Genomic DNA, 28,000 nt, shown 5'->3' with positions numbered 1-28,000 from the left:
TTTATCTTCATTTTGCTACTTTTAACCTATCTTTTTTGTTAAAGTGACTTTCTTATAGACAACAGTTAATTAGTTATTTTTTTATCTGTTATGACACTATTTTTCATTTCTTATATTTAGACCATTAATGTTTAAAATGATTGTTGATATAGTTGGATTGATACTATTACCATAATTATTACCATTTTATATTTGTTGAGTTTGTTCTTTGCTTCTCTTTTGTCTGACCTCTTTTCTCTGCCTTCTGGTTGAGAAGCATTTTATGTGATTACATTTTTTTCTCCTGTTTTCTCATATCAAGTACACTTAAAACTGTTTAAAACTCTTCACTCTCTACTTGCTTTCATGATTTCTAAAAGGAAATCTGAGTGTTACCTTCACTGTGCAGAAGCTGTTTTTATTTTGATGAAGTCCCAATAATTTTTTTTTTTTTTGCTGTCTTTGCCTCAGGAGACATATCTAGAAAGAAATTGCTACAGCTAATGTCAAAGATGTTACTGCTCCTGTTCTCTAGAATTTTGGTGGTTTCAGGTTTCACATTTAGGTTTTTCATCCATCTTGAATTTATGTTTGTATATGGTGTAAGAAAGGGATCCAGTTTCATTCTTTTGCACGTTGCTGTCCAGTTTTCCCAACACCATTTGTTGAAGAGACTTTTTCGCATTAGATAATCTTTCCTGCTTTGTCAAAGATTAATTGACCCTATACCATTTCTGCATTTTCTATTCTGTTTTGCTGTTCTATGTGTCTATTTTTGTGCCAGTACCATACTATTTTGATCACCTTAGCTTTGCAGTATAACCCAAAGTCTGGAATTGTGATGCCTCCACCTTTGCTTTTTTCAAGGTTGCTTTGGCTATTCGGGGTCTTTTGTGGTTCCAGGTAAATTTTAGGATTGTTTTTCTAGTTCTGTGAAAAATGCTGGTGGTATTTTGATAGGTATTGCATTAAATGTGTAGATTGCCTTGGGTATATAGACATTTTAACAATATTTGTTATTCCAATGCATGAGCATGGAAGGTCTTTTCATTTTTTAGTATGACCTCTTCAATTTCTTTTATCAGTGGTTTATAGTTTTCAGAGTACAGGTCTTTCAGCTCTTTAGTTAGGTTTATTGCTAGGTATTTATTGTTTTTGGTGCAATTGTAAATGAGATTGATTCCTTGATTTCTCTTTCTCTTGCTTCATTATTGGTGTATAGAAATTCATCAGATTTCTATATGTTGATTTTGTATTTTGCAACTTCACTGAATTCCTTTATCAGTTCTAGCCATTTTTTTTTTTTGGTGGAGTCTTTTGAGTGTTCTACATAGAGTATCTTGTCATCTGCAAATAGTGGAAGTTTGACTTCCTTGCTGTTTTGGATCTCTTTTATTTCTTTTTGTTATCTGATTGCTGAGGCCACGACTTCAGTACCATGTTAAATAGTAATTGTGAGAGTAGACTTCCTTGTCTTGTTCCTGACTGTAGGGGAAAGGATCTCAGTTGTTCCTATTGAGGATGATATTAGCTATGGGTCTTTCATATGTGGCCTTTATGATGTTGAGGTATGTTCCATCTGTCCCTACTTTGTTGAAGGTTTTTTATCAAGAAAGGGTGCTGTGTTTTGTCAGATGTTTTTTTTGCAGCTATTGACAGGATCATATGGTTCTTATCCTTTCTTTTAGTAATGTGATGTATCCTGTTGGTTGATTTGCAAATATCGAATTACCTCTGCAGCCCAGGAGTAAATCCCACTTGATTGTGGTGAATGATTCTGTACTGTTGAATTTGATTTGCTAGTATTTTACTGAGAATTTTTGCATCCATGTTCATCAGGGGTATTGGCCTGTAATTCTTATTTATTTATATTTTCAGAGAAAGAGTACAAATGGGGAGAAGGGACAAAGAGAGGGGGAGAGAGAGCATCTTAGGCAGGCTCCACACTCAGCACGGACCTGGATGCAGGGCTTGAGCTCATGACGTGACCCTGAGATCATGACCTGAGCCAAAAAATCAAGAGTCAGACACTTCACTGACTGAGCCACTCAAGCGCATCTCTGATTCTCCTTTTTAAGAGGGGTCTTTGTCTGGTTTTGGAATCGAGAAATGCTGGCTTGTAGAATGAATTTGGAAGTTTTCCTTTCATTTATATTTTTTGGAACAGTTTGAGAAGAATAGGTATTAACTCTTCTTAAAATATCTGGTGGAATTCCCCTGGGAAGCCATCTGGCCCAGGATTTTGTTTGTTGGGAGATTTTTTTATGATTGATTCTATTTCTTTGCTGGCTATGGGTCTGTTCAGATTTTATATTTCTTCCTGTTTCAGTTTTGGTGGTTTATAAATTTCTAGGAACTTGTCCATTTCTTCCATGTTGCCCATTTTTTTTTTTTGGCATATAATTTTTCCTAGTATTCTCTTATAATTGTACATCTGCGGGTTTGGTTGTGATTTCTTCTCTTTCACTTGTGATTTTATCTATTTGGGTCCTTTCTCTGTTTGATAAGTCTGGCTAGGGGTTTATCAGTTTTATTATTTCTTTCAGAGAACCAGCTCTTAGTTTCCTGAATCCATTCTACTGGGTGTTGTTGTTGTTGTTTATATATCATTTATTTCTGCTCTAATCTTTATTATTTCCCTCTTCTGATGGCTTCAGGCTTTAGTTGCAATTCCTTTTCTAGCTCGTGTAGGTCTAAGTTGTATATTTGAGTCTTTTCTTGCTTCTTGAGGTAGGCAATATGTGTTGCAAGCATATTGTGTTGCAATATGCTTCCTTCTTAGGGGAAGTATGCCTATGGGCATCCCAAAGGTTTTTGACTGTTGTGTTTTCATTTTCACTCGCTTCCATGTATTTTTTTAATTTCTTCTTTAATTTCCTGGTTAAGCCATTCATTCTTTAGTAGAATGTTCTTTAATTTCCATGTTTTTGTGGTCTTTCCAAATTTTTTCTTGTGATTGACTTCAAGTTTCATAGCATTGTGGTCTGAAAATATGCATGGTATGATCTTATCTTTTTGTTTTTGTTGAGGGCCACTTTGTGACCCAGTATGTGATCTATTCTGAAGAATGTTCCATGTGCACTCAAAACGAATGTGTATTCTGCTGCTTTAGGGTGAAATGTTCTGACTCTATTAAGTCCATCCAGTCCAGTGTGCCATTCAAAGTCATTGTTGCCTTGTTGATTTTCTTCTTAGATTATCTGTCCATTGGTGTAAGTGGGGTGCTAAAATTCCCTTACTATTATTGTATTATTATCAATGAGTTTTTATATGTATTAATTGATTTATAAAATTGGGTGCTCCCAAGTTGGAGGCATAAATATTTACAATTGTTAGGTCTGCTTGATGGATAGACCCCTTAATTATGATATGATGCTCTTCTTCATCTCTTGTCACAGTCTTTGTTTTAAAATCTAGTTTGTCTGATATGAGTATGGCTACTCCAGCTTTCTTTTGATGTCCATTAGCATGATGGCTGGTTCTTCATCCCCTCACTTTCGATCAGCGGTGTCTTTAGGTCTAAAACAAGTCTCATAGAGGTAGTATATAGATGGATCTTGGTTTGTGTAGGTTTTTTTTTTTTAACCATTCTGGTACGCTTTATCTTTTTTTTAAAGGATTTTATGTATTTATTCATAAGAGACACAGAGAGGGTGGCAGAAACAGGCAGAGAGAGAAACAGGCTCCATGCAGGGAGCCCAGTACGGGACTTGATCCCAGGACCCCAGGATCACTCCATGGGCTAAAGGCAGGCACCCAACCACTGAGCCACCCAGGCATCCCACTCTTTATCTTTTGATTGGAGCATTTAGTCCATTTATATTCAGAGTAATTATTCAAAGACATGAATTTGGTGCCATTGTGTTGTTACCTGTAGAGTTGGTATTTCTGTTGGTGTTCTCTGGTCTGTTCTAGTCTTTGTTGCTTTTGGTCTTTTTTTCCTCCACTCAAGGAATCCCCCTTAAAATTTCTTGCAGGACTGGTTTAGTGGTCACAAACTCCTTTAGTTTTTGTCTGGGAAACTCTGTATCTCCTTCTATTCTGAAGACAGCCTTGCTGGATAAAGAATTCTTGGCTGCATATTTTTCTCATTCAGCACGTTGGCTATTTCCTGCCACTTTCTTCTGGCTTGTCAAGCTTCTGTGGACGAATCTGCTGGAAAGCTCATCTCTTTTCTCTTTTTGGTTAAGGACTTTTTTTTTCCTTGCTGCTTTCAGGATTCTTTCCTTGTCTGTGTATTTTGTGAATTTGACTATGATATACCATTGCCATGGTTGTTTTTTGTTGAATTTAATGGGATTTCTCTGTACTTCTTGAATTTTGATGTCTGTATCTTTGCCCAAATTAGGGAAGTTTTTAGCTATAATTTGAAGAAATTTTCTGCCCCCTTTTCTCTTTCTTCATCTTCTTGGACTCCTATGACACAAATATTACTATGTTTTAATAAGTCACTGAGTTCCCTAGGTGTACATTCGTGATCCATTATCTTTCTTTCCCTCTTCTTTTCAGCTTCATTATTTCCCATAATTTTATCTTCTATACCACTGATTCACTCCTCTAATTCATCCATCCTTGTTTTTATGGCCTCAGTTTGGGTTTGCATCTTGGTTATAGCATTTTTAATTTTGACCTTACTAGATTTTAGTGCTTTTATCTCTGCATTAAGGGATTCTCTAATATCTTCTATACTTTTTTTCAAGCTCAGTTAGTATCCTTATAATCCTTGTTTTAAATTCTAGTTCAGACATCTTTCTTATATCTATATTGATTAAATCCCTGGCCCTGAATTCTACTTCTTTCTTTAGGGATGAATTTCTTCAACTCATCATTTTGTCCAGAAAAAAGAAAGAAAGAAAGAAAGAAAGAAAGAAAGAAAGAAAGAAAAGAAAAGAAAAGAAAAGAAAAGAAAAGAAAAGAAAAGAAAAGAAAAGAAAGACAACCCTCCAAAACCGCAGAAAACCTAGATCCTAGGTGTGTTTTGGTCTGCTTGGTAGAAGAATCTAGATCTCTGGGGCACCTGGGTGCCTCAGTGAAGCATCTGACTCTTGATTTTAGCTTAGGTCTTGATCTGAGGGTCATAAGTTCCCCAAATAAAAAATGAAATGAAAGAAATTAAATAAATATAGCCAAAAATGTATATATAAAATTTTCAAAAATTAATAATTTTAAAGGAATTGAAAAAATGAAAAAAAGAACAAAAGCAAAAAGGAAGCTAGATTCTATTTCCCCTAGAGCTGAAGCTTTACAGCACTCTATGGTCAGTAGACTTGATGTGTTGTTTGTGCTAGCCTTCTGGGAAAGGCGCCTGCTGCAGGACTCTCAGCCTCATTTCTTTCAGCGGAAATGCGCCTTCAGGGCCCCTCTGGGCTAGGCTTGTTGTAAGCGACTCTGGCCTCCACTAGGTGGCGCTGTTTTGCTCCCTAAAGGCTTTCCGAGCTGATGGGCAGAATGAGTCTGGCGTTGCCTCCTCTCTCCAGCTGGAGCTGAAGTTCGTACCCCACCCCCACCCCCATGAGTCCTCACAGGAGAACAATCAGTCACCCCTCTTGTGTCCCCAGTTTCTGTCTGAACCCTGCATCCATTCTGCCTGTGTCTGAGCTTTTTTTTTTTTTTTTTAATCTCAGGTGCACGACTGAATTTCCAAACTCTAAATTTTAGGGACTCCCATGTCCCGGACATGGGTTCCACCTGGGGAGGGTCTCGCCACACTTCTGCAGTTTGCCTGACATCCCAGGGAAGATGTCAAATGACTGGGCAGTGGTTCACGGTTTATAGCAAAACAGAGCAGAAAGCTGGTGCCAAGACTCGCTGTTCTCAGCCCGCTGACTCCTTTGCCTGGGAACAGTGCAGCACCTTGGCAGCACCCATTCTTCTCGTGACCGGGGGTGGGGGATCCTCAGACCCTGCTGTCACTCCCGGGATTTTGCCCTGCTTTGCCACCTTAGCGCCTTTAAGCCAGGCACCTCCCCCGTGGCAGAGGACTTCTTAAAGTTCAGATTTTGTGCTCCACTCCTTATATTTTGCAGTAGCCTCCTTAAGCTCGGCGCCACCCACCCCCCTCAGTTTTCTCTCTCCCCCACGTCAACTCTCCGCACCTCCTACCTTCCAAAATGTAGACTATTTTTAGACTCGCAGTTTTTGTTTTCCCAGACCCCCAATCGATTTCTTGGGTGTTCAGAATGATTTCATAACTATCTAATTGTATTCAAGGGATAAAACACACTTAGGGACTTAGGGCCCCCCTAGCCCTGCATCATCTTAACTCTGCCCCCCCCCCCAACTGACTGGAATTTAAATAAAAACTAAAAAAACAAAAAACAAAACAAAACAAAACCAAGAAGTAAAAGGAAGTCTGACTTAATTTCTTATCTCTATAACAGGTGAGGTTTTTTTTTTTCTCCTTTTTGGTTCCTTTCAAGATTAGCTCTCTTAATATGGCTTGTAATTTTTTGTTGGAAGAACATGAAGTACTGAAAAAAAGGAACTGAGATAAATAGGCCTTTAGTGTGATGTTTTATGTTTATTTGGCTAGTCTGTGTTTACTCTTTGCTGTACCTGTGTCAGAGGCTAAAATTTCTTCTGGTTTCTTCTTTCCTTTTGTCTCCCCTGTCTTTGGAGTTTTAAAAGGTCTGAAAAATGCAGTTCCTTCAGCATATTTCATTGTTGTTAAATAGTAGCCCTGTGGAAGGAAGGAAAGTGTTTTATAGTCCTGTGATTTGGGTTCAGGCTGTTAGTGAGCTGGTGTCCCTGTGCTGTGACCTTCTGTGGTAGGATAGGAAAGATACTTAGTCTTTGTCCCTGGTTCCTAGCACAGACCTCCCAAAGCTCTTGGAATGTCTTGAGTGATAGGGGTGAGAGGAGCATCTTTTCTGCTGCTTCTTTCTTCTTTCTTTCTTCTTTCTTCTTCCTCCTTCTCCTCCTCCTCATCTTCCTCCTTTTTTAAAGATTTTATTTACTTATTCACGAGAGACACAGAGAGGCAGAGACAAAGGCAGAAGGAGAAGCAGGCTCCTCGTGGGGAGCCTGATGTGGGACTCAATCCCAGGACCCGGGATCACAACCTGAGCTGAAGGCAGTTGCTCAACCACTGAGCCACCCAGGTGCCCCAGAGCATCTTTTCTTCTAACAAGGCAACTCTTGGCAGCTCCTTAGATGGCTTCAGGTTGGCAGTAGGTCACCGGTAAGACCAGCCTTTATTAAAGGCTTGGAATTTTTGGCCCTAGCCCCCAGCGCCCCGGGAATGGAGAAGGCCAGGAGGCTGGGTTAACCACCAACAGTCAATGATTTAATCAATCATTCTTACATAATGAAATGTCCATAAACATTCCTTTAAGTGTCAGGGTTCAGAGAACTTCTGGTTTGGTGAATGCATCAAGGTGCAGGTGGCATGCTTGCAGGAGACATGGATGACTCATGGCCTGTATCCACCCCACCTCACCCCAACTTCATTCCGTTCATTTTTTTCCATTTGACTGTTCTTGAATTGTATCTTTTTAAAAAACTGGTGATAGTAAGCAAAGTGGTTTTCTGTGTTCTCCACGCCCCCCGCCCCCATGTTCTGAGAGCTATTTTAATGAACAATCTAACCTGAGGCAGTGTAGAGGAAGACTCCAAATTTTTAGTTGGCTGAACAGAAATGTGAGTAGCCCAAGCACTCTATTTTTGGCTGGCATCTGAAGTGGGGGCAGTCTTGTGGAATTGAGCCCTTAATGTGTGGAGTCCGATGCTGACTCCAGGTAGTTTTAGAATTGATTTGGGATGTAGGACACCAGGTTGGTGTTGAAGAGATGGAGAAGTGGTATTGGAAAAGATATCACGTGTTTTCTATCAAAAAGGGAAAAAACTATCATCTTTACAATTGCTTCTCAGCCCCTACCCCCACATTAGGTAAGACAGGAAGGCTAGAGGGAACTCAGTTTGGCTATCCTCACCTCCAAAACAGTTGGGTTCTGGTAAAGGCCCCGTTGATTAGGCTCTGGTGTAACAGATTCTTTTGAGGGACAGGCCTCGTTAAGAATAATATTCTGGGCATATTTCAAGATGTCTCCTTCTCTGTCCCTCTTTCCAGTTTTGGAGATAGAGTTTGCCTTCTGACCACAATTTTCTGATGGATGTAAGAAATATTGTTGACTTCAAGTTGTTTGATTTTTTTTTTCCTGTGAGGATGAGAATGCCAGATTCTAAGCTCCTTACATGCCAAATCAGAAACCAGAAGTCTCTTATTTCACCTTTTTTGTTGTTTGCTGACACTATTAAAGCCTCACACACCCCCTTCCACTTGTGCTGCACACCTGTACACAGCGATGAGAGACTGTGGCTGCTCACTGCTTTGGCACTGGCAAGAGATTCAGTCCACAGCACCTGCCCCATACCTGATCTCGCTCACTTAGCCAACAAAACTGGTGGAGCTTTACCTGTAGAGCTAATCCCCGTGGTGCAGTGTTAGGGCAGACTCTCTGCTAAGTACTTCCAGATCAATAAATTCAGCGTAAACCAACTTTAGGTTCCTTCCACTATTACCCTACATTTTTTATCTCCATTCCCACACATACACTCCAGATTTCTTTTTCTGTAAGTTATATAAAATAAGTCATTCTGGAGCACCTGGGTGGCTCAGTGGTTGAGCGTCTGCCTTTGGCTCAGGTCGTGATCCTGGGGTCCTGGGATCGAGTCCCACATCAGCCTCCCCACTGGGAGCCTGCTTCTCCCTTTGCCTATATCTCTGCTTCTCTCTGTGTATCTCTCATGAATAAATAAATCTTTTTTTAAAAAGTAGTTCTTTTTGAGTGTAGTGTACCTTTTCATGGGTCATACATTGTACCTCACCTTAGGGGCTTGTTCTCTTTAAATCTAATCATATTAGCCAATTCTGGAGACTTCATAGGCAACTGAGAAAACTCTTTAAGATTTTATTCCTTTAGTGGTGACTCAGTGAGTTAGGTGACTGGCTCTTGATATCAGCACAGGTCTTGATCTCAGGTTGTGAGTTCAAGCTCTGTGTTGGGCTCCACTTTGGGTGTGGAGCCTACAAAAAAAATTTTACTCCTTTAAAACCACCTTTAGTACCAATATTTGTGTTAGTCTTTGTTCTTTAGAGAAACAGAATCAACAACATGTATGTATGTGTATATATGGAAATGGAGGAGTAAAAGAAGGTGAAGGAGGAGACCTGACAGAGAGAGAGAGAGAACTTGAGATTGAGATTAATTAATTAATCTTAAGGAATGGAAATACATGATTCAAAATCCAAAACCTGCAGGGTAGGTGGGCAGGCTGGAGACCCATGGAAGATTTGCAGTTCAACTCCAGCAGCTGTCTGCTGGCAGTATTCCTTCTTTTTTTTTTTTTTAAATTTTTATTTATTTATGATAGTTACAGAGAGAGAGAGAGAGAGAGAGAGAGAGAGAGGCAGAGACACAGGCAGAGGGAGAAGCAGGCTCCATGCACCGGGAGCCCGATGTGGGATTCGATCCCGGGTCTCCAGGATCACGCCCTGGGCCAAAGGCAGGCGCCAAACCGCTGCGCCACCAGGGATCCCGGCAGTATTCCTTCTTGCTCAGGGTATGTCACTTTTTTTTTTCTTTTAATGCCTTCACCTTACTGGATGAGGTACATCCGCTCTATGGAGGGAGGGTAATTCACTTTACTCAAGGTCAACTGATTTAAATGTTAATCTCCTCCAAAGAACACCTTTACAGAAATATGCTCAACAATAATTGGACCAAATATCTGAGCACCATGGCCCAGCTAACTTGACTTGTAAAATTATTATTTTTTTAAAGATTTTATTTATTTTAGAGAGAGAAAGAGAACAAGCAGGGGAACAGGCAGAGGCAGAGGAAGAAGCCGACTCTCTGCTGAGCAGGGAGCCCAACACAGGGCTGATCCCAGGATTCAGCTTAAACCAACTTTAGGATCCTTCCTTCCTGGGATCATGACCTGAGCCAAAGGCAGATGCTTAACTGAGCCACCCAGGCACCCCACTTCACTTGTAAAATTAAACATTCTATATGATTAATATAAATGTTTATTATAGATTAATATTGAATGTCAAGTTTTAAATAATCAGCCTGACATGTTAAGTCTACCTAAAGATTTGCCCTTAGCATGTCAACTCACAGTTCTGTTTCCTTGACTAAAAGTATCTAGATAATTTATCGGTTTCTTGTACAAAAAAACTCAACGATGAAGCGGTGTTTTAAGAATTTATTTTTCTTTTTTTTTTTAAAGATTTATTTATTTATTCATGATAGATGTAGAGAGAGAAAGAGAGAGGCACAGGCACAGGAGGAGAGAGAAGCAGGCTCTATGCTGGGAGCCCAATGTGGGACTCGATCCCGGGACTCCAGGATCACACCCTGGGCCAAAGGGAGGCGCCAAACCGCTGAGCCACCCAGGGATCCCGAAGAATTTATTTTTCTTAAGTAATTTGTACACCCAACGTGGGGCTCAGACTCACAACCCTGAGATCAAGAGTTGCATACTCTACCGATTGAGCCAGCCGTGTGCCCCATCAAGCAGTGTTTTAAATGAGACTTAGCAAGTGTGAAGCAAGGATTTTACATGCTTTGTTGTAAATATTAAGGCTGCGTATAAAAACAGTTTGCAACATGTAAGATCATAGAGTATTCAGCACCATCAGTGTTTCCTACGTCTACTAGAGAACGGGCATCATGCAACCAAGTGACAGTTGACAGTTGGTAAACTACAGCAAGAGAACTAATGGCGAGCACGTAAGATATGTAAATATACATAAGAAGACTAAAGCAAACAAGGGAATCAGAGTGGAAGACAAATATACAAGCAAACATTACATATTCCAACAAGGTAGAAATGATGAAACTATAAATGAAAGGAAAGGAAGATACAAAAATGGAATAAGCTCACAGATGTATAGTCAATTGCAGGGCATGAAAGGACCTAAAAATAAACTTAATAATGAACCAGATAGTGACTAGTTAAATAAGGAAACAGAAACAAAGGTATTAAAAGGGAATAAGTACAAAGATAACAACCAGAACAAATATGGAAGCCTAAAGTTGTAAAAATAACAAAGAATACATATTTCATTAAAAAAAAAACCAGTATGTAAGCTTTCTTGGAGAAATTACTGATTTTAGAACTGGGAATGGGACTATATGCATACCTTATTTTACTGTGCTTTGCAGATACTGCATTTTTTACAAATCAAGCTCTGTGGCAATCCTGCATCAAGTGAGTCTCTTGGCACCATTTTTCCAACAGCATCTGCTCACTTCATGTCTCTGTGTCACATTTTGGTAATTCCCATATTTCAAACTTTTTCATTCATACATTTGTTATGGTGATCTGTGATCAGGGATCTTTGATGTTATGACTGTAATTGTTTTGGGGTACCACAAACTATGCCCACAGAAGACCTCAAACTTAATTAATAAAATGGTAAACGTGTTCTGACTGCTCCACTGATTGGCCATTCCCTCGATCTCTCTCCTTCTCCTTGGGCCTTTCTCTTCCTTGTGACACAACAGTATTAAAATTAGTCCAGTGAGTAACCCTACAGTGGCCTCTAAGTGTTCAAGTGAAAGGAAGAACTGCATGTCTCTCACTTAAAAGCTGGAAATGATCAAGTTTAGTGAGAAAGGCATGTTGAAAGCTGAGATGGGCCTAAAGCTAAGCCTCTTTTGCCAGTTAGCCAGTTATGAATGCAAAGGAAAAGTTCTTGAAGGAAATTAAAAGTGTTACTCTAGTGAATACACAAATAATAGAAAGTGAAACAGCCTAATGCTGATGGAGATAGTTTGAGCGGTCTGGATAAAAGATCAAACCAGCCACAGCATCCCCTTAAGCCAAAGCCTAGTCCAGGGCAAGGCCCTAACCCTCTTCAATTCTGTGAAGATTCAGAGAGGTAAGAAAGCTGCAGAAGAAAAGTTTGAAGAGGTTGGTTCATGAGGTTCTTTCTCCTGAACATAAAAGTGAAAGGTCTAAGTAGCAAGTGCCAATGTAGAACCTGCTCGAAGTTATCTAGAAGATCTAACTAAAATGGTTAATGTAAGTGGCTATACTAAACAACACATTTCCAATGTAGACAAAACAGCCTTCTATTGGAAGGAGATGCCATGGAGGACTTTCATAGCTAGGGAGAAGTCAATGCATAGGCTGACTTGTTAGGGACTAATGCAGCTGGTGACTTGAAGTCACTTTCACTTGCCATTCCGAAAATCCTAGGGCCATTACGAATTATGCTAAATCTAAAAAAAATATGTTAAGTTACTCTTCCTGTGCTTTATAAATGGAACAACAAAACCTTGTTGACAGCCCATCTGTTTACAACATAGCTTACTGAATATTTTAAGCTCACTGTTGAGATCTCCTGCTCAGAAGACGAAAGGTTCCTGGCCACCCAAAAGCTCTGATGGAGATATGCAATGAGGTTAATGTTGTTTTCATGCCTGCTAACCCCCTATCCATTCTGCAGCTGATGAATCAAGAAAGAATTTCAACTTTCAAGCCTTGTTATTTAAGAAATACATTTCACAAGGTTATAGCTGCCATAGACAGATTCCTCTGATGGATCTGGGCAAACTAAGTTGAAAACCTTCTAGAAAGGATTCACCATCCTAAATGCCATTAAGAATATTTGTGATTCATGGGAAGAGGTCAAAATATCAACATAAGCAGGAGTTTGTAAGAAGTGATTCCAAGCCTCATGGATGATTCTGAGGGGTTCAGGATTTGAGTGGAGGAAATAACTGCAAGTGGGGTGGAAAGAGCAAGAGAACTAGAATCATAAATAGAGGGGCACCCGGGTGGCTCAATGGTTGAGCATATGCCTTTGGCTCAGGTCATGATCCTAGGGTCCTAGGATTGAGTCCCATGTCAGGCTCCCCACAGGGAGCCTGCTTCTCCCTCTGCCTATGTATCTGCCTCTCTCTGTGTCTTTCTAATAAATGAGTTTTTAAAAAAAAAGAAAGAAAAGAAATAGAGCCTGAAGATAGGACTAAATTTCTGCAATCTCATGATTAAACTTTAAAGAATGGAGTTTCCTCTTAGGAAAAAGCAAAGAAAGTGGTTTCTGGGATGGAACCTACTCTTGGAGAAGGCGCTGTGAAGATTGTTAAAATGACAACAGAGGATTTGGAACATTACATAAACTTAGTTGATAAAGCAGTGGCAGGGTTTGAAAGGGTTGACTCCAATTTGAAAGTTCTACTGTGGGTAAAATGTTGCCGTACAGCATTGTATGAGACCAAGAAATCGTTTGTGAAAGGAAGAGTCCATGAATGCAGCAAACTTCATTGTTGTCTTATTTTTAAGAAATTTCCAGGGCAGCCCTGGTGGCCCAGCGGTTTAGCGCCACCTTTGGCCCAGGTGTGATCCTGGAGACCCGGGATTGAGTCCCACATCGGGCTCCCTGCATGGAGCCTGCTTCTCCTTCTCCTTGTGTCTCTGCCTCTTTCTCTCTGTCTCTCATGAATAAATAAATAAAATCTTTAAAAAAAAAAAAAAGAAACTTCCATAGCCACCCCAACCTTCAACAAACACCACCTTGATCAGTCAGCAGCCATCAACATGGAGGCAAGACCCTGCACCAGCAAAAAGATTGACTCACTGAAAGCTCAGATGATGGTCAACATTTTTAAGCTACAAATTATTTTAAAATTGCAGTATGTACATCATTTTTGATATTCGCTTTATTGAATATCTCTGAGATGTGCCTGTATAATAGATGTACCTGGAGCATCTTATCCCAGCAATTGCTTAAAAAAAGGTATGACAAAGGGACATGGAGCCAACTAGAAGAGCTCCCCAGGACCAGAGCTGGAACAATTTGAGCAACAGAGTAAATAACGTAGTATTGGGATGTTGTAACCCCCAAAGTATAAAATAAATGTCCATCATTCATATTGATATAAATGAATGATTAAATAAATAAATTGGGAGAGGAGTAAAACTCTCATACGGAAGAATTCCGAATAATGTATGTAGCTAATTTCCCTTCAAGAGGGTGAGGTATCACTGCCACTTCTTAAGAATGATCTCTGCATAATGTCTACTTTGCAAAGTGTATAGTATGAAAGAGGGGTGAAAATAACTTTATAATACAGATACTTAGAAAGACAACCTAGGTTGCCATGGCCAGTGATGTCATGTTGAGAATCCATACCCTTGATGTGATGTGATGAAAACAACACTTTATCTATGTGTTCTTACCCCATAAAACTCATGATCCTAGTTTAATGATGAGAAAGAATTTCAGAAAAATGCCAGTGGGACACTTTAAAAAAAATACCTAAGCAGTACTCCTCAAAACTCAAGTTAGTCAACAGGGAAGCTGGCAAACTGGCACGGCAACAAACCTGAGCAGATTGATGACTTCATGTAATGTGATATCCTGCATCTGCTCCTGGGGGAGAAAAGTGGCATCACTGAAAAACTAACGAAAGTTTGGGCATCTGCTTTTGGGTCAGGTCATGATCTTGGGGTCCTGGGATTGAGCCCCAAGTTGGGCTCCCTGATCAGCATGGAGCCTGCTTCTCCCTCTCCCTGCCCCCTGCTCATGCTCTCTCTTGCTATCTCTCTCAAATAAGTATAATCTTTTTTTAAATTTATTTTTTATTGGAGTTCAGTTTGCCAACATATAGCATAACACCCAGTTCTCATCCCGTCAAGTGCCCCCCTCAGTGCCCACCACCCAGTCATCCCCACCCCCCGCCCTCCTCCCCTTCCACCACCCCTAGTTCGTTTCCCAGAGTTAGGAGTCTTCCATGTTCTGTCTCCCTTTCTGATATTTCCTACCCATTTCTTCTCCCTTCCCTTCTATTCCCTTTCACTATTATTTATATTCCCCAAATGAATGAGACCATACAATGTTTGTCCTTCTCCGATTGACTTACTTCACTCAGCATAATCTTTTAAAAAAAAGAAAAACTGGGATCCCTGGGTGGCTCAGCGGTTTAGCGCCTGCCTTTGGCCCAGGGCGCGATCCTGGAGTCCCTGGATCGAGTCCCACATCGGGCTCCCGGCATGGAGCCTGCTTCTCCCTCCTCCTGTGTCTCTGCCTCTCTCTCTCTCTCTATGTCTATCATAAATAGATAAATAAATCTTTAAAAAAAATAAAAAGAGGGATCCCTGGGTGGCGCAGCGGTTTGGCGCCTGCCTTTGGCCCAGGGCGCGATCCCGGAAACCCGGGATCGAGTCCCACATCGGGCTCCCGGTGCATGGAGCCAGCTTCTCCCTCTGCCTGTGTCTCTGCCTCTCTCTCTCTCTGTGACTATCATAAATAAATAAAAAAATTAAAAAAAAAATAAATAAAAAGAAAAAAGAAAAACTAAGGAAAATTGGACATTATTAATACTTATCAGTACTGGTCCTTCAGTGTGACACATTTCCCCTCCTAATGTAAGATGGACACAGGTAGACAACTTCAAAAAACTTCTCTAAGTCTAAAATCATTAGAAAAATAAATAAGTAAATGAAATCATTAGAAAATAGCAAGTTTTATGAAAATTATGACAGGCATAAACCAAACACACCATTTGTGTATGGATAGGTTTGACGAACCTAGTAAAAGAAAAATACTTTTATTTTGGTTCCTAAAACACAATGTAGATACATATTGTATACAGAAGACAAGTCTATAATGAGAAGTTAGTAAGGCAAAAAATAAGGGAACACACAAATTGTACCAGGAAAATATTTTTAAAAGAGAACAGAAATAGTGTTTCTGTTAGAAGACAAAGTAGAAGTGAAGCCTAAAGTACTTTAATGTAATAACAATGGACACTGTTTTTTAGAATAAATTTTTTTCTTTTTTCTACTTTAATTTTTGGAGGACACTTTTTGATGCTAAAATCCACAATTCACAATGAAGATATAACACTTCTGAATTGGCTATATCTCATGAATATATGGAAGACAACACCCTAATAATAAAGAATACACGTTTTTCTTAAGTCACATGACATTCACAAAAATCCTATATTAAAAGATAATATTTCCATAATACAAAAATATTAATAAAATATTCCCAGATGACATTGCAAAGTAAAACATTTTAAAAGTAGAAATAGAAAAAAATGGGATGCCTGGGTGGCTCAGTAGTTGAGACTTTGGCTCAGGGTGTGATCCAGAGTTCTGGGATCGAGTCCCACATTGGGGGAAGCCGGCTTCTCCCTCTGCCTGTGTCTCTGCCTCTCTCTGTTGTGTCTCTCTCATGAATAAACAAATAATATCTTAAAAAGACAAAAACAAGAGGTCTTTTCTGCCTGGAAATGTACAAAACTTCCATTAAACCACCTTGGGTACAAGCGGAAGTATACACTGAAATAACAATCTAACTCAGGCCTCCCAAGGAGAGTAGAGATATGGGTTAAAAGGGAGAGGATGCTAAGATGCCCCTAATTACATCTATTCTTAACCATATATTTTGGACCTGAGAGGCCCACTTTTGGAGGGTAGTCTGGCAGTTTCCTGTCTTACCATATGATGTAGCAGCTGTGCCTCTAGGTATTTACCCAAATGAGTTGAAAACTTATGTTCACCCAAAAATGTGCATGCACACATATGTATAGAAGCAATTGGAAGGCCCCTCGAGAGGTGAATGGATAAACTGTGGGTCATTCCAGATAATGGAATATTATTCAGTGATGAAATGAGCTATCAAGGAAAGACATGGGGAGAACATTAAATACACATTAAGTGAAAAAAAAAAAAGGCATTCAAATTGGCAAAGAAGTAGTCAAACTCTCCCTCTTCTCAGATGACCTGATACTGTACATAGAAAACGCAAAAGGGTCCGCCCCAAGATTGCTAGAACTCATACAGCAATTCAGCAATGTGGCAGGATACAAAATCAATGCCCAGAAATCAATAGCATTTCTATACACATGAGACTGAAGAAAGAGAAATTAAGGAGTCAATCCCATTTACAATTGCACCCAAAAGCATAAGATACCTAGGAATAAACCTAACCAAAGAGGTAAAGGATCTATACCCTAAAAACTACAGAACACTTATGAAAGAAATTGAGGAAGACACAAAGAGATGGAAAAACATTCCATGTTCATGGATTGGAAGAATTAATATTGTGAAAATGTCAATGTTACCCAGGGCAATTTACACATTTAATGCAATCCCTATCAAAATACCATGGACTTTCTTCAGAGAGTTGGAACAAATCATCTTAAGATTTGTGTGGAATCAGGAAAGATCCCGAATAGCCAGGGGAATTTTAAAAAAGAAAACCATATCTGGGGGCATCACAATGCCAGATTTCAGGTTGTACTACAAAGCTGTGGTCATCAAGATAATGTGGTACTGGCACAAACACAGACACATAGATCAATGGAACAGAATAGAGAATCCAGAAGTAGACCCTCAACTTTATGGTCAACTAATAGGTGACAAAGCAGGAAAGACTATCCACTGGAAAAAAGACAGTCTCTTTAATAAATGGTGCTGGGAAAATTGGACATCCACATGCAGAAGAATGAAACTGGACCATTCTCTTACACCCTACACAAAGATAAACTCAAAATGGATGAAAGATCTAAATGTGAGACAAGATTCCATCAAAATCCTAGAGGAGTACACAGGCAACACCCTTTTTGAACTTGGCCACAGCAACTTCTTGCAAGATACATCCATGAAGGCAAGAGAAACAAAAGCAAAAATGAATTCTTGGGACTTCATCAAGAAGCTTTTGCACAGCAAAAGAAACAGTCAACAAAAGTAAAAGACAACCTACAGAATGGGAGAAGATATTTGCAAATGACGTTATCAGATAAAGGGCTAGTATCCAAGATCTATAAAGAACTTATTAGGGATCCCTGGGTGGCGCAGCGGTTTGGTGCCTGCCTTTGGCCTGGGGCGTGATCCTGGAGACCCGGGATCGAATCCCACGTCGGGCTCCCGGTGCATGGAGCCTGCTTCTCCCTCTGCCTATGTCTCTGCTTCTCTCTCTCTCTCTCTCTCTCTCTCTGTGTGACTATCATAAATAAATAAAAAATATTAAAAAAAAAAAAAAAGAACTTATTAAACTCAACAGCAAAGAAACAAACAATCTAATCATAAAATGGGCAAAAGACATGAACAGAAATTTCACAGAGGAAGACATAGACATGGCCAAGAAGCACATGAGAAAATGCTCTGCATCACTTGCCATCAGGAAAATACAAATCCAAACCACAATGAGATACCACCTCACACCAGTGAGAATGGGGAAAATTAACAAGGCAGGAAACAACAAATGTTGGAGAGGATGCGGAGAAAAGGGAACCCTCTTGCACTGTTGGTGGGAATGTGAACTGGTGCAGCCACTCTGGAAAACTGTGTGGAGGTTCCTCAAAGAGTTAAAAATAGATCTGTCCTACGACCCAGCAATTGCACTGCTGGGGATTTACCCCAAAGATACAGATGCAGTGAAACGCCGGGACACCTGCACCCCGATGTTTATAGCAGCAATGTCCACAATAGCCAAACTGTGGAAGGAGCCGCGGTGTCCATCGAAAGATGAATGGATAAAGAAGATGTGATCTATTAATAGACCTATCCATTTTTAATAAATCCAATTTTAATAAATTAAAATTAAATAAATTAAAATTAAAGTTCTTCCTAAGCACTATTACGTCATCCCACATATTTGATAAGATAGATTTGTTTTCCATTAGCTGAAATACTTTTTTAAAGTTTACTTATTTTTCTAGTAATCTCTACACCCAACATGGAGTAGAACTCATGACCCCATGATCAAGAGTCGCATATTCTTCTGAGCCAGCCATGTGCCCCAGTTGAAATATTTTAAAATTTATCTCAAGACTCCTTTGATGCATGTTATTTAGAAGCATGTGGCTCAGTATTCCATATTTGGTGTTTTTCCAGCTACCATTCTGCTACTGATTTCTAGTTTAAATCCATTGTGGTCTGAGAGCATACTTGTAGAGTTTCTAGAAAGGCTTTACTTCTTTACAGGTGTGTTTTATTATTTTATTTAAGATGTTATTCATTTATTCATGAGACAGAGAGAGAGAGAGAGGCAGAGACACAGGTGGAGGGAGAAGCAGGCTCCGTGCAGGGAGCCTGACGTGGGACTCGATCCCAAGTCCCCAGGATCACGCCCTGGGCAGAAGGTGGTGCTAAACCGCTGAGCCACCCGGGCTGCCCACAGGTTGTTTTAAGGCCTAGAATATAGTCTATCTGTTCCACGTTATCTTGAGATGAATGTCTATCCTGTTGTTGGATGAAGACATCTATAAATATATAGGACCTGTTGATTGATGGTACTGCTCCCTTCAACAATACCTTTACCAATTTTCTACCTGCTGGGTCTGTCAATTACTGATAAAGAGACACTGAAGTCTTCAATTAAAATTGTGGATTTGTCTATTTTGCAGTTCTGTACATTTTGCATCAGTTATTTTGACACTCTGTTGTTTGGCACATATATATTAAGGTTTAGTATGTTTTCATGGAGAATTGGCACATTTACTATGTAATGCTCCTCTTTCTCCCAAATAATCTTCCTTGTTCTGAAGTTGGCTTTGTGTGAAACTAATAGTTATTTAAAATTCCTAGCTCGGGATCCCTGGGTGGCGCAGCGGTTTAGCGCCTGCCTTTGGCCCAGGGCACGATCCTGGAGACCCAGGATCGAATCCCACGTCGGGCTCCCGGTGCATGGAGCCTGCTTCTCCCTCTGCCTGTGTCTCTGCCTCTCTCTCTCTCTGTGACTATCATAAGTAAAAAAAAAAAAAAAAAAAAAAAAAAATTCCTAGCTCAGTCATTCAAAGTCTCCCCTGTACCTGAGTCTTCTTTTGATGATTGCTTCATCTCTTCAGAATGTGTTTTCTCTTCCCTTTCAGTATGCCTTCCAATTTTTGGTTGAAAGCCAGACATGTGTATCGGTTAGGATTTGAAGAAATTAGGATTTGAAGAAAATAGGCCTTTAATGGGAGGTTTTGTATGTTCTTGAATAGGAGTCTAATATTTGGGACACCTGGGTGACTCAGTTGGTTAAGCATCTGTTTGGGCTCAGGTCATGATCCCAGTGTCCTGGGATTGAGCCCCACATTGGGCTCCCTCCTCAGTGGGGAGTCCGCTTCCCTCATGCCCCGCTCTTGTGCTCTTGCTCTCCCTCTGTCCCTCTCGATAGATAGATAGATAGTCAGTCTTTTTTAAAAAGAGTTTAATGTTTGTTGTAGCTGTAGGTATCAAGGGCTTCAGTATCCTCCAGCATCCTTGTATTTTTCTCCCCAGTGTGTTTGGGTATCCCAGCAACTCAATCTTAGGTAGAGTCTGTGTTGTGCAGCTGTTTTAATTCAGTTCTTACACTGGGGCTCTGCTGGTATGATGGGTAGATTTTTGAGAGGGAATATGTTCTATTCATTATGATTAAACCTGTGATGTTCTGATGACATAGAATCCCTGGACTATGAAAACCAGAAAAGGTTCTTGGCCTTTATTCCTCCCCTTTTATCAAAGAGGAAAGGTGAAGAGGCTGGAGTTATACAATTGCTCTTTCCCCACTCAGATAAAGCTCTGGCAATTTAATTTTCTTTGAAGGATGTCCTAAGTTATGGAGAACAGAATGCACTGTATATGTATCAAAACATTTCCTCCTGTTTTCTGCATGAAGCATGAGGCAATTTTTTCTAAACTTCACGGTGAGTACCTGGTTTGGCTCCTGCAGGAAGGATTCATGAATTGCGGGAAGCACCCCAAGATTGGGTTCCCCAAACCATTTAATTCTCAAGGTAGACTATACCTAAGCAACTTACCTCTTACAGTCTATGTTCTTACAGGTTACTGGCTCAAGTGGTTTCTGCTCCCGGTTTATTACTCAGAGGCACTTTAGGAAAGTAGGGCAAGTACAAGTGGGTTCAAGTGGCTGGATCAAAGGGGGAGAAAGCAGGTAGAGCCTTTAATGTGTCAAGGAGTTGAGGCTGTGTTTTTTTTTTAAAGTTTAAACCCACCTACCATAGGCACAAAGAAAAGGGTCATACGTGAACCCTCTTAGTTCTGTTGTTCATTGTGGGCCAGGCAGGTTGAGTGGGTATCTAAAGCCAGTAGTCAAACATCAAAAAAGGAGTGTCTTTATTAAAGTTCACTGCTTGATGATTGCTGACTGAATTATGCCACATTGTATTTACATAAATTGAAATATGAATTTTAAAGATTTTGTTTGAGAAGAGAGTGCATAAGCAGGGGGAGGGACACAGAAAGAAGCAGACTCCCCACTGAGTAGGGAGCCTGATGGGGGGCTCAATTCCAGGACCATGGGATCATGACCTGAGCCAAAGGTAGGTGCTTAACTGACTGAGCCATCCAGACAACCTGAATATGAATTTTAAAAGCCACGTGAAAAGCACAAGCAACATGTTATGTTATAGTAAAGATGAGGAAAATTTGAAAACTCACCAGAAACTAGTCATCTCAAGGTTTTGGGAGGGATCCAGGAATATCATCATGTCAATAGACTTTCAGAGACCTGTTCAATCATTTTAAATGTTACTGGTTCTTTTTATCTGTTGTCTCATTTGTTGAGTAATTGATGACACTTTGCCAGTGTTGTCTACATGCAGCAAGCAACCCCTTTAAGGGAATAGAACTCTTCCTGCCTGGCCAATAAATAGTCCAAAGCCAAGTAGTCAGCCGCTACCATAGTTGCCAGTTTTCGTCTGTGGAAAGCAACTAAAACATTAGCTGTCTGCTGCATGTGCTGAGTGTTTTGGACGTTTTCTGATTTGGATCAATGATGCGAATTTGAATGACTTCATATGTGCCTCCAACAGTGCCTGTGACTCCCAGGACAATGAGTATATGAGTGCAGTTGGTAGGGAAATATCCCTTTTGTGTTGAGATGGCCCTAAGGTTGTTTTGAAAGAGGGAGACTAAAATGAAATGTTGACATGCAACTGCTGGGTCATAGGATAGCTCTATTTTTAACTTCTTGAGGAACCTCCACATTGTTTTCTAGAGTAGCTACACCAGCTTGCATTCCCAACAGTGTAAGAGGGTATCTAATGAAGGAAGGAAAGGAAGGAAGAAAGAAATTTGACAACACAGGGTACAGAGTACAAGTGATGTTAAGAGGAAGGTCCAGAGGTGGGAGCATTGGCTGTTGGGCACTATTACAATAAAAAAGGTCTGTGAAAATGACCATTTTGAAATATCAGGTATAGAAAGGCCTCTTCTCAAAACATGTCTGCAAACATGATAAGAACAAAGTAATGGGTCTGAGGGTTGAGTCTAATGCCTCGAACAACAGGAAGACCTATTTGGAAGATAGCAAGGTTTGTCTAAGTAAGCCATTCTGGCTTCTATGAAGGCTTGGCTTATGAAGCAAGCTCCAATGAATGCCTTTTTCAGGAACCCAGTGTGCATTTATATTTTTTTGAGAAATGAATTGATCACATCAATGTCTAGAATGTCTTAGTCCTTGCATTTTGGTTTCTTCAGTGGCATGTTTGATAGGGTGAGTCATGTCCCTACTAATATGACATGGTCTGATCATATCAAGTAGCCCAGCATAGGGAATAAGGGGCTCTATAAAGTCTATTTTCCATCAGCTAAAACCCCCTTCTTGGCCTGGGAATTCTGCCCATTGTTTATATTCCCAGTGCTGTCTGTGATTTTTCACAACAGGTGCATTGGTCAGTCACTACGTTTGCCATGTCGGGGGAAGTCCTTTCCATTCTGGCTAGAGCTTTAGAGTAGAGGTCCCTCCATGGTTTTTTATTTCATGGGCACACAGGGCCAAGGTTTATAGTATGTCTGAGATGTAGGAGTCTCAGAAATTTGAGTTAACTTATCGCCCTGAGTATTGAAATAAGCCTCTGGAGTTTGAAGTTTAATATGTACAGTTAGGAGGGACCTTGATTTGTATGTACATATACTTGTGATTCAAAATATTCCTAGAGTTCTTTATCCCATTGCCTGGGATTTGAGTAACTGAGCTGAGCTTGGTACAGTCTTTGATCAGGGAGGGCCTATTTGATCTGGAAACAGTATTTCTGCATTTGACTTCATCAGGTAGGGTGGTGGCACAGGGTCCATAAAGTATATGAACTCTCCTAGTCATTCATTCCCTAGGGACTCCCCAAATGGCCGAGTCTTGAAAAGGGGTGACCTCCTCCAGAATATCATTCGGAGGACAGGGTAACACACTTTGACTTGTAGGTGGGATAGGCCAGAATACCCATTTTTTTTCCTCTGTCCTGTAGGTACCAATATCTTTTCATGAGGAGGCCTCTATGGTGTGAATTTCTAAAGATGCTTTCCAGTAAGCAGCAGGCAAAGTCAGCCTGTGAGCTATAAATGGCCTCAAGATGGCAATGGAAGGATAGGATACTGAGGCTTATGAGTTAGGATGTCCTCAGACAGATGGCACTTGGAGATAACTGCAGGGTATACCCTTATGTTTCAGAACCACATTATTTCAAAGGTCTGACTGAAGAGTCTTAGATCCTGAGAGCCCTCCCACTCAATTTACTCTAGGTGCAGATGGGATTGTAAGAAAAGGCCTGAGTCCTCCTTCATCTGTCCTTTAGTTCTTCCTAAGTAATATCCCAGTGTGGTGGAAAGAAGAGTTGCACACATGACAGGGTTCAGCAAAATTTAATACTCTCCCAGCATAAAGCATGTTTATTGCTTTCTATTAATCATTTTGAGTATGTACACACATACTATATAAAGCATAGTTGTGAATTTTCAAAAAATTTGTAAAAGTGAAATTTTTTTGCAGTGATCTTCTGAGTTTAAAATTTTGACAATGCTCAGTTAAATAGGTGGCACAGGAGGATCCCTGGGTGGCTCAGCAGTTTAGCGCCTGCCTTTGGCCCAGGACGTGACCCTGGAGTTCCAGGATCGAGTCCCACGTCAGGCTCCCTGCATGGAGCCTGCTTCTCTCTCTGCCTGTGTCTCTGCTTCTCTCTTTCTCTCTCTGTGTCTCTCATGAATAAATAAATAAAAATATTTTAAAAAGATAAATAAATAGGTGGCACACATTAGGCCTCCATACCTAAGAGCTCTGAGTTTGGACTCTTTTTGTGCTCAAGTTTCTCTTTTGTAAGATGGAAGGAATGCCTGGTGAAGCATCCAATGAAAGAATAAGCATGAAATTACTGCCAAGGTGCTGAGAAAATATAATTAAGTACTAAAAAATAAACAGGATTATCTTTCCTTGGCTCTTTAATAAAATGCCAAGTGGTTACTTTTATATTCTTCTGGTCCGTAATGTGCTGAAAGTGTAAGCATATAGAAATGACACCTGTGGACAGTAAGGTGGATTATGGAGCTATGGTGGATCAATGAAACAAAAAGCTTCCAATTACTCCTTACAGAAAGACATTATTTCCCACATTTTTACATAAAATTAGAATATTACTCAAAATGATACTTTGTGCCTGCAGCTTTCCTTAATTATTCCTTAGATAACTGCCTTCTAAACAGTCATAGCTATTTTTGGTGTTTCCACTGGGAAATCACAATAGACTTGTGTAATACCACTCTCTTCACAGAATAAACTTTGGGTAGGCTAGAACAGTGCAGATCATCATAACCTTTTTTCAAACTGGGAGAGACTCCAGGGTTTAATGAGGGTTTATAATATGCAGTTAGTATAGAAGCAAAATTTAACTGTAAATACAGGTAAATTGAAATGCTCTCAAATGATGTTAAACGTGAAGAAATACCACAAATATCTGTGACCCAAATCAGTGACAAGTCTCAAGTCCCAGATATCCAGGTCCAAACTCATGATCACATATTACATAGAGAAAACCACAAAAAAGATGAATACTGTTAATCACAGGGATGGAGGACTTCATTTCTACTGTCCTCTGTTTACTTTCACACCCCAAGTTGTTCCTGAAAGTGTTTAAGATCTATTGCATGGTGGAAATTCAAGTGGTCAGTAGGGACATTCTCACTCACCAAGGCTCCTATCCTCATAGATATGCACAATCCCAGCCTATTATTTCATGTCATTGCCTACTTTCCTTCAAAGCCCTTACTTCCATCTTATTATCCAACATTTTACTATTTGTTAACCATCTCTCTTGCTCACAAATCTATGACCACCAGGAGTGCAAGAACATGTGTGTTTAATGCCCCTAAATTGAAATCCTATACGGACTTTATTTTTGCTACACTGGGTATGTTTTGAGTATTATGGTGTCTGACAAGTAAGGGATGTTCAAAAATTAGCATCAAGAATAGTCCCTGAGGGGCACTTACGTGGCACAGTTAAGCATCTGCCTTCAACTTGGGGAGTCCTGGGATTGAGCCCCAAGTGGGCTTCCTGCTCAGTAGAGTAGTCTGCTTCTCCCTCTCCCTCTGCCCTTCTCCTGCTGGTGCCTGCTTGCTCTCAAAATATTAAACAAAACAAAATGGATGCCTAGGTGGCTCGGTTGGATGGGTGTTTGCCTTCTGCTCATGTCATGGGTCCTGGGATCAAACCCCACTTCTCCCTCTCCCTCGTGCTCTCTCTTCTCTCTCAAATAAGTAATCCTTTTTAAAAATAAAAAAATAATTTAAAAAAGAGTAGTCTCTGAGCAAGAAAGGCTTGATTGGAATAGTAATTCTGTTTTTCTCCTTTGCTAGATTTTGTTCTCTCAATTTACAGGCTAATGTAAATTTACCTAACTTACCTAAACTTACAGGCTCAATGACACCAAAAAGGAGGTACTAAACATAGTTTACTAGGAAGTAAGTTTACACATTTTCACTGAGATACTGAGGTAAACAGTGGCCATCAGCTTATTGTAGGAAATATACTGATGTTTAGATAAGAGTAGGAAGAGCAACAGCTGTTCTTAGGGGACTGGCACTGTCCTTGTGAAGTCTCATTTGTGTTGGAGAGAAAAATACCAAACATTTCCATCATCAAGTAAAGCAATTTGGTGATCATGATGGATCAAGACAAAAATAAGGGTATTTTGTAACCACATCTCTCAAAATGGAAAAGAGTCCATTCCAAATCACAAAAATTACTAAAATTCTCCTTTTAATAATATAACTGACTGGAGCTTATGAATTAGGCTTAGCCCCACTACACTGGTAATCATTTTCTAGAAGGTAAAAACAATGGTAGAATTAAGCTTACCTCCACACGGGCACTTGACAGGATGAGCACTGGGTGTTATTCTGTATGTTGACAAATTGAACACCAATAAAAAATAATTATTAAAAAAAAAGCTCACCTCCACAAAGCATCCAACACCTCCAGAAATTTCTTGCTTTTACTGAATAGCAATCAAATCACCTAGCAAAAACCCAAGTTATCTAAGTCCTTTTAATAAATACCCTCTTACTGATAAATCCAATCATTCAGGGTTTGCATTCTTTTTTTTTTTAAGCAAGCTCCATGCCCAGCATGGAGCCCAACATGGGGTTCAAACTCACAGCCTGGAGCCAAAATTGAGAGAAAGATACTCAACCAACTAAACCACCCAGGTGCCAGTTCATATTACAATTCATCACACCACTGCTGACTGCTGGTATGAACCTAGTGGGTTTTGTCTAGCCAGATGACACTGACCAAATGAGAAGTTTCATGACAGAGATTGTACATATAAAAGAATGAAAAGTACCTCAACATGGATATGCAAGGTAATATTGACAATGTATGCTTAACTTGACAAAATTACAAAACTGATCTGAAAATTCGTAATTACAACGGGATTTAATATATACTCTTAGGAAAGGAGAAACTCCGTATATATTAGCATATAAATTGTATTAAAACAGTTAATAAAATGTTTTAAGAAATGATTACAGAGGATTTTGACAAATGCATTACTTTTAATCACATACAATCAAACATACCTGAAAACATACTGAGGAATTATGCAGAGCTGTGAGCAAAGGGAAACATTCATAATCTGCCTGATATGAGGAAGGTACCAGTTCTCATAGGGAAAGACAGGGTCAGAACAGTGGCTGCATAGCCCAGCAGAGGAACAAAGTCCAATATGGTTCTTGTGGACTGCATCATTGTAGCTAGCATAGTGGAATCAGGAATACATGGTTACTAACAGTCTTACCAGAACAAGGTGTTTACTACACAAATTAGACCTTAAATATGAATACAGTATAGAAGAGAGGGGAGTCTGAACAACCATGAAGTTCAAATTAGTTGCCTGGTAGACACATGAGGGCTTGCAGGAAAATACAAACTGTCATGGATCTTTGATGTAAACTTGTGAAGGTATGTGTGTAAACCTACACTTCTGAGAAATGGAAGATGAGCAGTTAATTGTTCTGAGGATGCTCGTAATTGGCAGGGCAAGGGATCAGGAAAATAAGCTGCAAGCAGGTATCCTCAAAGCTCCTACGCAGCTGTCTCTCTCTGTATGGTGGCTCTGAAACCTAATTCCTCCAGTACTGCTGCCTTCCAAATCTCATGCAAGTGAGGCTTCAGGTAAATACTAACATAGAATCACAAAGGAAACAGATTCTAGAATATATTACATTACCCAAGTGACGAAACACAATTTAGGAGAGCCACCTCCAATTCTGTATTTTATTATCCGATAATTGGTTTGTCTTAATGCAAAGTTAATTATTCAAATCCTAGCCAGAAGGAATGGCAAAGGGCAAAAGATGGAAATAATTGATCAGACTATACTTAATAATAAACTTTGCATATTTACAGATTTATACCATCTTTTTATTAGCAAGGAAAACAGAATAAGGCTCTTTTAAGCCAAAACAAGAATTGATTTTCTCCTAAGAAAGATGGAATATATGATGGGTAAAAGATATCCAGTAGCTGACACAGAAGGCCAGTAGGAAAATCCCAACAAATACTAAAGTGTCATTCATCGATAATTCAAATAAGACATTAAATAAAAATTAAACCTACTTGCACATTTAGAAACCACTTCAATTCACCCATGGTCGAACTCCAAAATGGAAAAAGAAAAATATTAACTGATTTAAGGAGAAAACAAACATCTATTAGCCTTTAAACAGTAATAGAGTACTTACAGAATTATCTCACCTCAATGTTCATTTAGTCCAAAGATCCACTTTAAGAATGAGG

At 39.8% G+C, this 28,000-nt stretch overlaps 2 long non-coding RNA genes across 4 annotated transcripts in view; one reads left to right on the top strand and one right to left on the bottom strand.

Moving 5' to 3' along the window:
• LOC144290517 (uncharacterized) overlaps nt 1-28,000 on the top strand; it is a 35,680-nt gene that overhangs the window by 3,036 nt on the left and 4,644 nt on the right. Inside the window, exons 1-2 of one of the 2 annotated variants that reach the window (XR_013358127.1) lie at nt 20,394-20,618; nt 26,313-26,565. This is a non-coding gene — a long non-coding RNA (uncharacterized LOC144290517). Of the gene's footprint in view, nt 1-20,393; nt 20,619-26,312; nt 26,566-28,000 lie in introns of those variants that run through there. The other variant, XR_013358126.1, reaches the window with a different exon arrangement.
• On the bottom strand, nt 384-27,966 carry LOC144290518 (uncharacterized). 2 transcript variants are annotated; one of them, XR_013358128.1, is made up of 3 exons: nt 26,782-27,966; nt 7,911-8,135; nt 384-6,658 (listed from the first exon to the last, which is right to left on the bottom strand). It is a non-coding gene; the product is annotated as an uncharacterized LOC144290518 (long non-coding RNA). The 2 variants fall into 2 exon arrangements; XR_013358129.1 differs by lacking the exons at nt 384-6,658; nt 7,911-8,135 and adding an exon at nt 19,720-26,100.

Source organism: Canis aureus, chromosome 19, assembly GCF_053574225.1.
Source record: "Canis aureus isolate CA01 chromosome 19, VMU_Caureus_v.1.0, whole genome shotgun sequence".
NCBI classification, from domain to species: Eukaryota; Metazoa; Chordata; class Mammalia; order Carnivora; family Canidae; genus Canis; species Canis aureus.
Note: the sequence above shows the minus strand (reverse complement) of the source record. Positions and strands in the feature narration are given on the sequence as shown.